The sequence below is a fragment of the Octopus sinensis genome, linkage group LG16 (genome assembly GCF_006345805.1).
Source record: "Octopus sinensis linkage group LG16, ASM634580v1, whole genome shotgun sequence".
In the NCBI taxonomy this organism is placed as follows: domain Eukaryota; kingdom Metazoa; phylum Mollusca; class Cephalopoda; order Octopoda; family Octopodidae; genus Octopus; species Octopus sinensis.
In genome coordinates, this window is record NC_043012.1 from 38,999,844 (window position 1) to 39,016,487 (window position 16,644).

The 16,644-nt window shown below is 36.9% G+C and overlaps 1 long non-coding RNA gene across 1 annotated transcript; it reads left to right on the forward strand.

Moving 5' to 3' along the window:
* Positions 1–618: 618 nt before the first annotated feature.
* On the forward strand, positions 619–14,065 carry LOC118766569. The gene is made up of 3 exons (XR_005002510.1): positions 619–695; positions 1,912–1,913; positions 14,055–14,065. It is a non-coding gene; the product is annotated as an uncharacterized LOC118766569 (long non-coding RNA).
* The last annotated feature ends 2,579 nt before the right edge of the window (positions 14,066–16,644 follow it).

The window sequence follows — 16,644 nt, forward strand, 5'->3', positions numbered from 1 at the left end:
TTTGTTTAATCTTCACAGGAATTTGGTGGATGGTCCACAATTTCTAATCAACCAAGAATCTCTGGAGGAGATGATAAATGCTAACGATATTTTATTGGTTCTGATAGCGTCAGCAAAAAAGCAAACATCTTCTAGTATCTTACAAGTCTTCGCAGTAGGATAGGCCCTTCTAAAGACCTTGTTACGGACTTTTAAAGACCTTGTTACGGACTTCTAAAGACCTTGTTACGGACTAGTGTCAAGCATGGCAACAGTTTAAAGTGTGGCATTTCAGTATAGGAATGTGCCTTCGATTGGTTTCTACACCTTTTCCGTCAAGTTATTTTTTTCTCTCTTTCACATTTAGTCCTAAGAAGCACTTTAAAACTGAATCATCTGTCCCTTCTTCTTGTCACCCACAAGGGCGAAGTGCTTACACCGTTTAATTGGCAGGCGTTTCCTATAATTACATTCTGTACACTAAATTCGAAGGACAATTTTCATGGTGATCTTGGCCTTTTTGTGAAAGATAGGTTTGGCTTGATCACTTAACCTCTTTGCTTTCTATCATAACGTTTCTTGCCTTGGGCATATAACGAGGCTTTACCAGCTTTGTACTGTGAAATCTCGTGAAGAGTGTTACCCGTATTTTTTACCTTTGTAGTAGATCCGCCGGGTTTTGGGTAGGTTCACCATTTACAACGCTTAGCGGAAGAGTATTTTCGGTCAATTTAGTTGAACTCAAAATCGGGGGTATGTGACAGAAGACACTTTCAACGTGTTCTAGGTAATAAAAACTGAAATCGAGACCCAGGAGTAGGGAAACGAACTGCAATGTTAAGACAGCTCCCATTAGAGAAATACCTCAATGATAAATGCTTATGAAACATTGGTTGCGTCTTTAAACTTTCGATCTAAAATGTTTGCGATAGCTTCATGGGAGCCTTAAAACTCCTGTAAGATTCCATGCAAGAAGCTGTCGTGGTCAAGATTATTATATAACGCAGCGAACTGGCACTAACGTTGACACGCCGAGTGAAATGCTTAGCGGTATCTCGTCTGCGGTTACGTTCTGAATTCAAATTCCGCCGAGGTCGACTTTGCCTTTCATCCTTTCGGAGTCGACTGAATAAGCAGCAGTTACGCACTGGGGTCGATATAATCGACTTAATCCCTTTGTCTGCCCATGTTTGTCCCCTCTATGTTTAGCCCCTTGTGGGTAGTAAAGAAATAAGTATTTCGTCTGTCTTTACGTTCTGAGTTCAAATTCCGCCAACGGATTTCATGGCACAACGTTGTTTTGGACCATGGAAGTTCTCTACAGTCCACGAGGATACTTGTTCCTTAGTGTGCCATGCTCCACCTTGATACCTGTCGGCTGTGAAAGGGAAATGATATGATCATCGAAAGGATTATGAATCCCTACGCAGAATTAGGAGAGAGAATACACAGACCCGGAAAGCACGTTACAACACATTTCGTTCGGCTCAACAGTTGCACCAATTTACCGTTCCAGTGTATGACTTCACGTTTTGAACCCTAACAGAGCTGAAATATATATCACAAAACATTCTCTCCGTCGGTCTGTCCACTGTTTATAAAAGTCAAGAATTCCCTATGGAATGTTCACAGTGGAATATTCGGCCATTCATCCAAATTAAAATTCTTGTTTCAGTCATTTTCCATGAAAACGTCGAAGTAAGGCCAGCTGACACTGAACCTTCTTACTTTACTTTGACATAGTGTAGCTTGCACTACAATCATATTGATGTGTCCCTCAATTGTACGAGTGAGATGTTGTATTCGGTGGCCATGACTCAGGAGTCTTTCCCACATCGACATACGTAATTCCCAAACGCAATTCGATTTTGCTGTCGTAGTTTAGTTGCAGGAGTGGTTATTCTGTGCAAGTGTACTAAAAAAATGTCCCAGGCGTGATCATCTGTCATTCTTGTGTATTAGGTTCCATATTGCGCAATGAATGCTTCTTTATTTCAGGGAGTAGTGTGCGATTTGAGGGAATATCGGTTGTCATACCCTGCAAGTCTACCGATCACACAGAGATGTCGTTCTCAGCTCATAATTCACTGTCATAACTGCAGTCGTTTGTGAAATCAACATTCCATCGGCTTTAAATTTCTATTATTTATTACCTCTATAAACAGTTCTCCTTCTTGGTTTATACTAGCTGTTAGATGAGATGAGCCGCCATTCACAATTGTCAAATCTACAGTTACATGAAAATGGCGACGACATTATAATTGCAGACGATTCATGAAGTAGCTGGGTCCTTATCAACAATTGACTCTGTCTTCAATACAATATCTTATATTCAACATTTATTATATTACATAATTGTTGTTTACCTACTTGACATCTCTTGATCGAAAACATGAATATGTGTGTATACGCACGTACTTACATACATACATACATACATACATACATACATACATACATACATACGTACATACATACATGCATACATACATACATACATACATACATACATACATACATACATACATACATACATACAGATGCGCATGTACATACACACAACACTTTTGTGTATTTATGTATGGATATACAAACACGTAAATATAGTTTCTCCGTCATATTTATCTGACGATATTCTTGCAGCAGAAAAGTAAATAGATTATATCATTAGATATGGAATGTATGAAAGAAAGAAAGAAAGAAAGAATTAAACGAAAGAGGATTGCTCATTTATGCTCTTTTGTGACAAAGATGGCCCATTCTGTTGAAGTATTTGTCACAGACCGCCCAGTCATGTTCATTAAGATGAAGATAGTTAGGATGTGATTCCAGACACGCCTTCAAGCCAAAAATCCGTTAATCAGTGTTACCCTAGACTAACAGACAAAGCTCATGTGATTGCACTTCCAAAACGGCTCAAGAAACAAATAATGTGAGGTGTTTTTGAAACACTTCGGGCAGTCTATGGCACAGCTTATATGGGTGTTTCATCCAATCTCACCATCATGTCTACCAAACTATCTACCAACGTACCTAACTATTTACCCACGTATAAGCCTATCTTCGTACGTACGTACGTACCTACCTATCTAAATACATACAAAAATACATACATACAAAAACACATACACATACATACATACACATACATACATGATGGCTGTCCACTCGTGACCGAGTAAGACCATTGCTAATCTTCAGGAACATTGTGCGCTCTAGGACTAACTTATATTTTGCATTTGCGGCTCCGTTGTTGGCTAATGATCCCTGCTCTTGACAAGCATACGCGACTGCAAACATTGCAGACCAAGATTTTCCCATTCACTCAACCAGCCGTGCGCTTTTGAGCAGCATGCTTAAGTTCTTCATGCTGAATATGTGCTCTCTCAAAAGTGTCAACCCCCTCCTTAACCTGTTTGCTCTGTTTGTGGCGATGATAAGCATTGCTTTCCCAGTCGGCCTCCTGCATATCACAGGCCTTTAATGAGGACTTGACACAGACTTTAAATCGCAGCCTTGGTTTCTGCCGGGTTCTCTTTCCATTCACAAGTTCCCCATATAGCATCAGCTTAGGGATCCTGCTATCCTTCATTCTAATAATGGGTCCAGTCTAACGTAATCGGTATTTGTGCACCATCGCCTCAAAACTCAAGTTATCAGCTGTCCTCAGGGCCTGTGTGTCTGGAGTTTTTAAGGTGCAGCCAACATTTAGAATGTTTCTGAGACATCTCTGATGAAAGCGTTCAAGGACCCTTGCATACATACACGCACACATACGTACATACATCCGATACATCACTGGAACTGTAAAAATCTGTAAAACCTTATCATTTAAATATATATGAGCATGTCTAGATAGGCCACTAGATGCATGAGAATACATACTTAAAGCAAAACATACAAATCTGTACACATACATACATACATACATACATACATACATACATACATACATACATACATACATACATACATACATACATACAATAGTTCCCTGTTGTTGCTGGTAAAATTCCAATGAAGGAGCCTTGAATCCAGGTTAGAGACCGGCTCTTTGTCTATTGGCAAGAAATATTGAAATTAAACTGAAAAATGACATACCTACCTACATCCATACTTACATGCATGCATACGTACATACATACATACATACATACATACATACAAGATTACCCTGTTTGTGGCTAATTTTCAGTGAAACACCTCGTTCCTAGTCAGGAAATCCACTCTATCTCTCCGGTGAGAATTCGAGAAGAAAAAAAACTGGGAGACATTCACATAATGATGGCTAAAACTCTTATTCAAGAAAAATACCAAACTTTGCTAATGTTTTTTCATCCTTTGTTTCTGAAGATGACGATGACAACATTTACTTCAAAGAAATGGGGAAGATAGGAGAGCAGAGGACAGGGGAAATCATGACTCATCTTGCGTGTATATTAAATCGATCGTTAGACATAGACATACTCGAACACGCGCGCACACACATATCATTGAAAGAAATACTCTGCGGTAGTATAGACTACAAGCAGATGCATTAGTTTAACGCTCGGGAAGTGAAACGTCTTCAACGTTTCGAGCCTACCCACTTCGACAGAAACAAACAGAGAAAGAAACAACACACACATCCAGACAAACATATCATATATGAAATACATTTATAATATTTGATATATCATATATAGCTCAGGAGTGCTGCGTGGTAAGAAGCTTGCTTTTCTAAACGCATGTTTCCGGGTTCAGTCCCACTGCGTGGCACGTTTGGCGAGCATCTTCTACTATAGCATGGGGATGATCAAAGCCTTTGTGAGTGGAATGTGAGTGACAGAGACAGAGAAACGGAGAGGCAAACAGACAGACACAGCCTTCCCGAGTTGTATGTTCTTCGAAACTGTGCCTTATATATATTCTCTTCCTGGGTGGGATGCCCTTCTCGTGCAGGGTTACGCAGTTTTGCCAACTGACTATACTGGAGCAACGGGAAACTCAGTGTTTTGCTCATGAGAACAACGCATGGCCTGGTCTGGGAATCGAAACTATAATCTTACTATCATGAGCACAACACACTTACCACAAAGATACAAACCTCTATAATGCATACACACATACACACACACGCACACACATACATATATATATGTATGTATATATATATATATGTATATATATATATATATGTATATATATATATATATGTATATACACACACACACCACACACACACGTACAGACAGTCAGAGAGACAGACAGACATACAGACAGACAGACAGACAGACAGACAGATAGATAGATAGATAGATAGATAGATAGATAGATAGATAGATAGATAGATAGATAGATAGATAGATAGATTGAAATGAAGAGAGAGAGAGTAAGGGAGAAAGAAAGGAAGAGAGGGAGAAGGAGAAAGAGAAAGGAAGAGAGAGAGAGAGGGAGAGACCATACGCAGTCTGCCCGGAAACCATTTACTATTGATTACAGAGAAACTAATAGGAGTGTAGGAAGTCTAGAAGTCAAGAGAAATCAGCCTCTCTTCCATTCTGTAGTTTATTTTTTATGGATCGTAATATAGATATAATATTACAACAAACTAAATATGTCTTTTTTTCTGATGAAGACGTAATCGCCAACTATTTATTTGCTATTATGTATGAGTGTATGTGTGTATATAGGAGTGTGTGAGAGAGAGTTTTGGGAGAATGAGCATGCGAGGGTGCGGGAAGAATAATAACATACCAGTAAATATATGTCTTTAAGTGCATATAAATGTTGAGTTAGAGCCAAGAAAATATTCAAAACTCTGTGTTTACTAAGTACTGATTTGATGCCAATTTTAAGGTGTGCACTTTCTGGGTGCCAGATATAGACGCAGTACTTATACGCGAGCGGCAAGGTTACTCATCTGTGAAGGAAGTCATCGGTGCAACTAATTAGAGACGGAAATAATTAAACAAAGCATTAATTAACAGCTCATGCGTTTTAGCAAATTTGCAAGTCTCCAACATTTCGTTCCGTCACAAAATTTAATATAAAGTAAGTCTTACATAAACACCAGTTTTACTTTTTTGTATTCTACACATATGATATTAAAATCATTTGGTTTCGCATCTAAATAAGTGAATACGAGGGGCTGATGAAGAAGTTCTTGAATTTGGGTAAAAGAAATACGGGAGTGTCAGTTGATTATGATATTATTTAGCATATTCCTCTCTCAGATCCACACACATTGCAGCGGTCCTTTAATTTATCTAAGGCCTGTAAAATGCTTCCAGCCAGGCTTTTAGCGGTACCCTAGAACCAGAAAATTCTCAGTACACCCTCGAATAAGCACACTCACATAAATTATTATATTAAAAGTTGTTGACATGCTGAAGCGTCGATTTCTTTAAAGTTCATATTGGCCCCATTATTTATTTCAGTTTGGTACCAGTTTTTTTTTTCAAACAGCTTGATTTCGACACGTAAAATGTCAGGATATATACAAAAATTACCTTTAAACCGTTGTAAACATCAAAAGAGATGCTAATACCGACACACAGAATGATATAGACACAGGACAAATGCATACACACCCGATAATAACAGCAGACATATTTCATGTAAGCATTCTCTTAATATGTAAAGAGGATGAGAGTGATTCTAAATAGATTTGGTTGCTATTTCTAACATCTCTATTAACCATATGCAGCCTCTGTCGTTAACTGAATAGCAATCTGAAAACATGAGTAAAAACAAACATTGCCCACACATGATTTAAGATTGATATAATTGCTATTTCTAGCATCTCTGTTGCCCATCTGCAAGCTCTCATCGGCTGAACAGCAACTTGAAAACTTCAGGACAACCAAACATAGCCTGCAAATGCTGGAGTTATTGCAGATAGATTTAGTTGTTATTTCTTGCAGCTCTGTTGACCAGACACAGGGTCTCTGTTATTGGCTGAACTTAAAAACTCGAGTAATATCCAACATTGGCCAGAACTATAAAATTCCAGATCGAACTTGTTCATATTTTCTGCAGAAATTATAAACACAAGACACGTTTCTAATGCTAATATTTGAAGCTAGGCACATCGATGTGTGTGTTTTTCGCTCTCCTCTCCATTATATACAATATATACAAGCGAACTTGTTTAACATAACTCAATTTACAAGATGCTTCCATCTCCTGTTGCTGTCGCTTCTCTCCTTGTTGTTGTTGTCGATTTATTTCATCTCATCTTGTTTTGGGGGTCTATAAGAATAATAGTTGCTGTTATTGTTGTTCGGGTTTTAGATTTTGTTTATATTGTTGTGATTATTGCAGATCGTGTCACTGTGGCTGTTGTGGTTGTTCTTGCTATAATAATTGTTGTTGTTGTTGTTGTTAATGTTACTGCCGTTGAGTGTTTTACAAACGTTATCAATAGTTTCATATCTGTTCATAGAATCACGTTGAAGGAGATTTCCGAAAACGTCTGCCTTCCTTCTCAACACATTTCTTGAGAAACGCAAGAAATAAGGTGACGTATAAACACACACACACACACACACATACATGTACATACGCATGCAGACAAATATATGCGCATGTGTATACGCGCGCGCGTTTGTGCTTATACATGAATGTACATAACGTATATACATACTGTATACATGTATATATGTGTGTCTGTATATATAATATATTTATGTGTGTTTATATATATATACGACGGGGTTCTTTCAGTTTCCATCAACCAAATCCACTCACAAGGCTTTGTGCCCAATGTGCCACGCAGTAAGACTGAACCCGGCACCATATATATATATATATATATATATATATGTGTTGTGTGTGTGTGTGTGTGTATGTGTGTTTGTGTGTGTTATCGGATCCTGGGGATTACATTGAAAAAAAGACTGTTTAAGAAAGCAAAACTGTCTTCTTCACTTTTCATATATTTTTTTGAAAGTTGAACCCATTATAAAAGGTCAGAATATTTCTTTCACACTTCTGAGACCTCATCAAGATTCATTTGAGCTAATACTCTGAGTTACTTCATACAAAATGTCACAGAACTGCAATGAAAGTTTTAATTTTTGTCGATCTTGTCAGTGCTTCAGTTTTATTAGATTCCCACATTAAATCATATGTTTCACAAGTGCTACCCGTCATTATATATATATATATATATATAATCCTTGGATGGAATGTATAAACATTTAATGCACCGCTACGCTCTTTTTCACAAATCACACGCCTCTAAAGATCACAGTCCGTGTTCCTAAGATGATTGAAATGCAGTCAGTATTATCCGTGAGCATCGGGCTGAAGATCATCATGGATTCACTTCTTCAGGCGATATAACATTAATGGATGTATGACAGAAGGATGTTTATCCCTTTTTTACTTGTATGGAGGTTAAGCGAGTTAAATTTTATCCAAGGATTATTGTTATCATTCTAATACAAATTCTAATACATATCGGTACGGCTTGATGCAACCCTGAAAAACTGGTTCAGCAGTCAGCATCGTTAGGCTGTGGTCGGAATAATGGAATAGGAGTTTTATTTGCATGTTCAAAACGTTTCCTCAACCATTTAAAAAGATATATATATATATATATATATATAATATATATATATATGTGTGTGTGTGTGTGTGTGTGTGTGTGTGTGTGTGTGGTGTGTGTGTGTGTGTGTGGTGTGTGTATCATGGGTTGAACAGAAAGAATACAAGGAGAAATTTAGATGAAAGCAGAGTAAACGGAAAAAAAACGGACGGGAAATTAGACAACGACAAGATGCACGGAACAGAATATTTGCAGCTGAGTTTTCCTCTTCAGTCAAAGATAAGACATATATATATATATATATATATATATATATATATATATATATATATATGTGTGTGTGTGTGTGGTGTGTGTGTGTGTGTATAGAAATTAAATATAAATTACAAAATGGGACAAGAACGCAAAAACACACAAAGAGACGACACAAAAAAACAGATGGGTCATTCGAAGCCTCTAATCTTCAGTCGGGAACCGGATCATCTTAGCAATTTCGTCTGATTAATCCTGATATCGCTCCGATACGGCGAGCCCCAAGGAAAAACTAAGCTACGGGCATTAGATTTCTTGGAAAGAGGATCGAATGTATACGAAACAAGGACAGGATGCCACACGAATAAGCTATATATATATATATATATATATATATATATATATATTATATATATATATATATATATATATATATATATATATTATATATATATATATATGTATATATATATATATATTTCTCCCGGTCATTTCATTATGTGAAACCGTTAATCCTGACACATTTTCCTTCTCTCTCTCTCTCTCTCTCTCTCTCTCTCTCTCTCTCTCCTCTCTCTCTCTCTCTCTCTCTCTCCCTATTTATTTCTTCTCATCCCATTCTGTCGGAGAGCTGAAGGTCGAAACGTCAAAACCTTCTCCGTTCTTCCTTAGTGTCAAAATAATAATAAACTTGTTACTTGTTCCCTAACCTGTCTTTTTCTTCTGTTTTGTGTACAATTGAACCCTATTTGTGTGTGTGTATATATATGTATATGTGTGTATGTGTGTATACATATATATACATATATACATATATTTACACACACACACACACACACATATATATATTCATAGTTCTCTCTAGCCCCTTTATCCTCTTTTATTGAGTTCTTCACTTTTCATTCTTCTCCATCCTCATCTCTATGGCAGTCACGCTAATATGATTTCGATCCATCTCTCCCTTACACAAACAAACAAACAAACATAAACACGCCGTCTTCTGCTCATTCCTCTCTTTCTTATTCTCGTTCATCTCTTTCACTTATTTTAGTTTTTATATTTATTCCTTTTAGCAACCACCGTTTCACTCATTCCTTTCACTTTTCTCTTTTCCTCCTAAATCCGTTCATCCTCACTTCTCTCTCACACTTTCATTCTCTCTCTATCTCTCTCTCTCACTCTCTCGTTGCCTCATTCTATTTTTTCTCTTTATCTCTCGCAATCTTCACCTATTTCTCTTATCATTCTCTCTTTAGTTTTCTCCCCCCCCTCTCTCTCTCTAGATCTCATCTTTACCTTTCACTCATCATCTCATATTTACCTCCTCGTGCGCTCTCCAACACTTCTATCTCTCTGTGCCGAATTCTCTTTCTCTCCCACCACTATTTCTTTCTCAATCTTTTTCTCACTCACACTCTCCCTCACTCTGTATCTCATTTTCATTCTTTGTTTCTCTCCACAACTCTCTCTCTCTCTCTCTCTCTCTCTGCTCTCTTATTCTGTACACTAATATCATTTTGCTGCACATCTTTAAAAGTGGGACAAAGAATCAATGAATTAAAAACCAAAACAATGTTTCTTGGTGACCTCAACTCCAAAGTGACACACACACACACTCACTCACTCACTCACACACACAAACACACACACACACACACATATATATATATATTATCACAGCATCGCAAACTGTTATTGTTACAGATTTGTGTTCTGTGTGACGACACGACAGCCAATAGAAATAATTCTAGACAAAGACAGCAATTAGCGTGAATAGAAGCAGACAATATTTTATTTGGAATCAGTCAATGATAGAATTTCAATGTTACTTTACCAAATCTTGCATCGAAACAGTTCTGTTGTGTAGCAGCAAAGCTGGAACAATAAGAGGAAACTCTAGCAGAAGATATAAATACTGCCTGCCGCACTCTTTCGCCATTTGCTTCTGGTGTTTATTTTCCAAACAAAATACTAAAGAGGGAAACGCAAAAGTCCAGAGACGCTCAGCTCAAAATGTTTTACGTTCAAAAAGATTAGTTCTGATCAGACTCAATTTAATGAGGCTAAATGCACAAGAAGCCACAATTGAATACCATGTAGAGAACCATTTATTTTGATTGATGGGCATTAAAGGAAGGCATAAATACATTATGACCTGTCCTGATGGAATATGAAATTTTACGATGTTGATGACCTTACGAAGAATAGGAACCAGTAGTCGGTTAGAACTGGTGAATATACAATGCCTTTTACGTAGCAGCATAAGCCCCTGATGAGATCGACCCCTTATAGATCAAATCCATTGTGGGATCGGAGGAGTAGATCAAAGATAAAGATAAGACACTATATCTCATCGTTGTTTTAGCAGATCAAAATTCAAGATAGTTTTACAATGTTTTTTGTTCGCATTGCTTTAGCTTATATTTCACTATGAGATATAAAAGTCTAGCTAATCGATAATAAACCAAACAGCCAATCGAAACTCAGCCGTTCATATTTAACGAGAGGAAACGATTCTGTCACTGAAGGAGACAGCGACCTCTTAAACAGTATCATCCACGTCAATATAACATTGTAACCCATTTTGAAGCATGTTCTTTTGTATCGTTTTTCTCGGACATCTACAATAAACTAGAAAACTAAAACAAACTTGAAGTTTCCAAATGAAATTAAAAGCAGAAATGTTAGTCATATTTGACCTGCAGCTACCACACAGCAGAATATTTCACAGCAAATACAGCAGTTCTGTTGTGAAACTTATCAATGCTTCGTTCAAAACTTCTTAAATGCCAGCTGGTCCAGTTTATTGCAGTAATAATCTATTCTTCAACAGCCGCTGCCACTAAAATTACGATATGACCAAACTCTGAAGAATTCTTCCAGAGTCACCTGACGACCGCTACAACACAGTTGTAGTAAACTTCAGTTTCAAGTTTTGGCACAAGGCCAGCATTGGAGTACGTCGGTTACATCGTCCTCAGTAATTAGATGGTACATATTTTCTCGACTTCAAAAGGGTCAAGGGCAAAGTTGGCCTCGGTGGAACTTAAATTCGGAACGTAAAGACAGAGGAAATTCTGCTAAGCACTTTTTGCCCGGGGTTCCAACTATTCTGCCAGTCCATTAATATTATAATAACCAAAACTATCCTCCTATTCCTTTTCTTTTCTTCTCATCGCCATCATCATCATCAACAACTACAACCACACTCAGCACTCCTACTACAGTAGCAACACGATACATAAATGTGTATCACAGTAAGATCCGCCACTCGTAAGTGACATGCTGATTGTTCTTGCTCAAACCTAGGTTAACGATGTAAATGAAGAGAGTCCAGTGTTCTCCAGCAGTTATGCCTCCTTATTATTCCTTGTATCACGTTGTCCGGTATGTTCTATTCTCAGATAATAGTGTATGCTTTGAAGGAGATTTGACTGGTATTTGGGCAGATTGAAGAGCCACGTCGCTGTCCCCTATTTAGGTTTGAAAGATAAGGTTGTTTTATTATTTACAGACATTCGATACCCACTTCTCTCTCTCTATGGCATTGATCTGGTCAGTCAGTATGAACTTAAGAAGAAAGAGATTTCCGCCACAACTCCTAGAGCAGAATGATGCTATGCCAAACACCATGGAAACTCCAATATATTTGGAGAACACCGTACCCGGCAACAATAAACAACAATACCAATAAAGGTTGTAAAGAATCCATGCATTGACGATGTGAAGTTTGTAAATATTACGTCTAACGTCACCAACTGAAATCTGTTAATTAACGACTCGCAAGTGATAATATCTGAGTAAGAATTCGATGTGATTCAGTTAGCTCTCCAGAAACATTAGAATGAGTATATTAGCTGACAGCTATCAGATGCCGAAGGTTGAAACAGGAAATAAAGAATTTACACTTAAATCTGACTTAAACGCCAAACCAAGTGCCGTTTTATGTTTCGCCAAAACTCCGTAACAGATCTACTCGTGATAAAATTCTTAGAGGTCTGAGCAGACTCTTATATATTTCAAAGTGGGCACATTTATAACAAGTTTTTGACACACTCGTTTTAATATACAGTAGTTGCCTTTGTTAGACAAGTCACCTACATTTAACTGCATTAAACATGAGGAGTTGGACAGTCATGTGAAGGAGGAAATCGCTACTTGGTCATACGACCTACAAAAAGTAGACGCTGAATCTCTATCAAACCGCATCAAAGATTTTTAAGTAATGGAAATACCCACAGTTGCCTTAAATAACGGGATAGTTTTTAATTAAATCAACGTGGCCTCTGTGTTCACACTATCACTAGAAATAGCATCCAAATGCATCTTCAGTCATATGCCATTATCTTAAAAAGGGAATGAATCGTTGGATGATGTTTTCTATATGGAATATATCTAGAAAAATAATACAAAACACAGCAGGAAGGCCAAGGTTGGAACGTTTCTGACCTTCATCTACTACAAACGTATATTTAATGCTTTCCCACTCCAGAATGGATTGTCTGCATCACCTTTACATTTCAGCGACTCTGAGGCGTTTTCTTTATCGCGAAACCACCGATCGAAATACTGTAATGAGTAACTATTTGAATCCCTATTATGGCCGTACACGTTAATGCTGCTGCCCCTTATACCCTTTAACTATTTAACCACTTTCAGCTGGAGAGTTGTGGCCATGGTGAGGCACTGCCGTTTGTTATGATACGATTCAGACAATATCCATCGTCATTCAAGTAAGTACAGCTCGTTGACCAGCTTCTTTGACGCTTTCATCTTTTCCAAAAGGTGACACAAATTTTTCGGTAGCAAGATGCATCTTCCAGTTATCTTTTAAAATCATTTTCTACGAGGTTTTAACCGGTGCCACCTAATTTTGGAATATTCACAGATCGTCAGGCAACTATTTTTACTCAGAAGAATATATCGACCTACAGAAGAAGGCATTTTCCAAAATTCCACGTATGTGGTTTCACCTGGCTGCCTCTACTTATGGCGAAATATCAATTTACATATTGCCATCAGTTTGATAACAATTAAGAAATTATTAACATATCAATCCGGCATGAAAATTAATCATGTATGATTTTATTGTAGTAAATTAAAATATTTAAATTATGAAATATGAATAAACACAAAAACATGTAACATTCCATTCCACAGAAGAAGACAAAAAGTGATGACAGAGTTTAACTCTGTTTCTTTTCTACGAAAATTCAGTCTGTCAAAACTGCATTTTGTTGTATATTTGTACGCGATGAGAGATGATATGAGTTAAACAATTCAGGTTAAGGTCGTGTAAGGTTTGAGCATAGAAGACTAGCTTGATTGAGTGAGGGCTGACCATTTTATTGGCGTGAGTGAATGCTGTATTGTTGGCTGGAGGAGTAACTCCCGTCTTGATGGCTAGAATTGAGGTTGTACTTTTAGCTCGAGTGGAATATGTGTTATTGGCTATATTGAATGTAAACTGTGTTGTTAGCTAGAGTGAAGTCTTCATTGTTGGTTACAATACAGACTTCACTGCTTTGTAACCAACAATACAATACTTTATCTTTGCTCGAGCCAACACTACATGTGTTAAACCTGTTTTAATAGCTTGAGTGGTTTCTGGGTGAGTATAGCCTCTCTTGTTGGCTCGAGTAAATATTGTCTTAATGACTTCAGTGGAGGCTAACTTAGTGGCCTGAGTAGAGACTCCATGGCTGATTGGAATAGAAACACCCTTTATTTATAGATGCCCGTTTATTTTAAATTTTGGTTCCAATCCTACATAGAATGTGTGCATCTTTTTCTTACAGCAGAACGAAATGTATGAATAGTTGCATAAACTTAATGTAGCATTAGTAGAAACTTGGAAACAAGCAGTAGACTCTTCCACATTCGTTTTCTTACAATATTAGCAAACAAATACACAGACAACGACAGTAATATTTGATTTGCTATTCAGAAATTCAATATTCTGATAGTTCTGTATTTCTGTATGTTATCGTCACAAACAGAGAAAGATGGCTACCGTAATACACATGTAAACCGAATGAAATTATGCACTCCAGATAGACAGGCATCAGACAGTGAGAACTAGCGCTTAATAAAATATGGATTAATAAGCATTAGATCAAGACTATTTTAATAACTAGCATCTATATTTCATTAATACTTCTACATTACTTTGTTTCTCGGAAGAAATTTACGTAATCTAAAATGTAGGAATATTAATTTATTGTACTGAGATACAAATTTAAAATTATGATTTATAGTAAAACGTATTGATATATTGCTTAAACATATTCAAGCAATTAAGGAAAATGACTTCGACATTAAAAATTGTAAATTCCGTAGTAGCTATAAAGATTATAAATTAATGAACAATAAATAGAATTCAAATTGTAATTAAATACAATATTTAGACATTTATACATAATGCATAAATATATATATATATATATATATATATATATATATATATATATATATATATATATATATATATTCATACATATCTACGTATTTGTATATGCATATAGTTATATGTATATATACATATAAATGCACATATATATGCATATAAATGCACACATATATATATGTCAGTGTGTCTGTGAAGATCTAAATTTCTTCACAAACACACTCCCATATATATTCTCTGACGCTCGCATATAAATTTGCATATATCTATACGTACACACACACATAGACACGCACACATATATTAATATGTATGTACACTACATATACATACATATGTATTAAATGATTTTTATGCTAAATTTCAGCAGCCTCAGGTTTCATGTTCACAAATTTGTCAACACGTGACCTCAGATGCCTGGAATTTAACATAAATTCTATTAAAATGAATTGTGTAGCCTCCCTAACAGTTTTAGGTATTCGCTCTGTCAGTTCATTACTGACGTATACATGTGTGTGTGTATGTGTGTGTGTGTGTGTGTGTGTGTGTGTGTGTGTGTGTGTGCGTGCGTGCGTGTTTGTGTGGGTGGGTGTAAATACTGAAGTAGCTGGAAGCCCTAATACATACATAAATATTCGCTTGAGAGAGCTGCGAGGATCGAATTAGCGAGGATTAAATTCACCGAAAGAAAGGTTCCATTTTTTGTTCTGTTGTCAACCGCAACCATCGGCAAATCATTTCTGCTACCATGGTAATCTTTCTACTGATTTCTTTAATTGTTTGGGCAATAATAGGCAAAGTCCGTCATGACCCAACTCCATTGCGCAATAATCTACAGGTCCCCATTTGACCATAGCCTCATCAACCGGGTCCTGGTATTTAGCTTGCTTCAACTATCACCATGTGCAATCCGCTACAGGTGTGGTGCCAGGTTCTGCTTTGGTGTCTCCACAAGCTCTTCTGAAGCTCCAAATTATAAATTGTTTCTTAGCACACTACATTACCAAGCTTTCCATCCACCAGGTGTCTCACCAACCACTTCTCTCTAACAGTGTCTCCGATATAAGATCATATCTCATAACACCTGTCATTCTCTCTCAACTTTTCTCTTTTCTCTCACCTTTATTGGCAAAATCGCCCCACCACACCGATGTTCTATTTCCATTTTTAACTTATTTACGTCTTGTTTTTTTTTGTTTGTTTTTTTTACTTTCGAACGGTCATCACTTTTATACTTTCTCAAAATATCTGCTCCTAAAACTTAGAATTTCACACCTTCTGACAACCGAATTTACGACCAATTATCAAATACTAATCAGGAACACTAGCTAGGTGCTAATGTGTTTCTTTGTCTCAAACTCATAAAATCAAATCAAAATGATTTTATCACTCCGATCATGAATACATCGAAACTGTGTTCCTATGTAGCAGCAACATTAGCTTTGAAAGCTCTTATATTCTTTATTGTATCTCT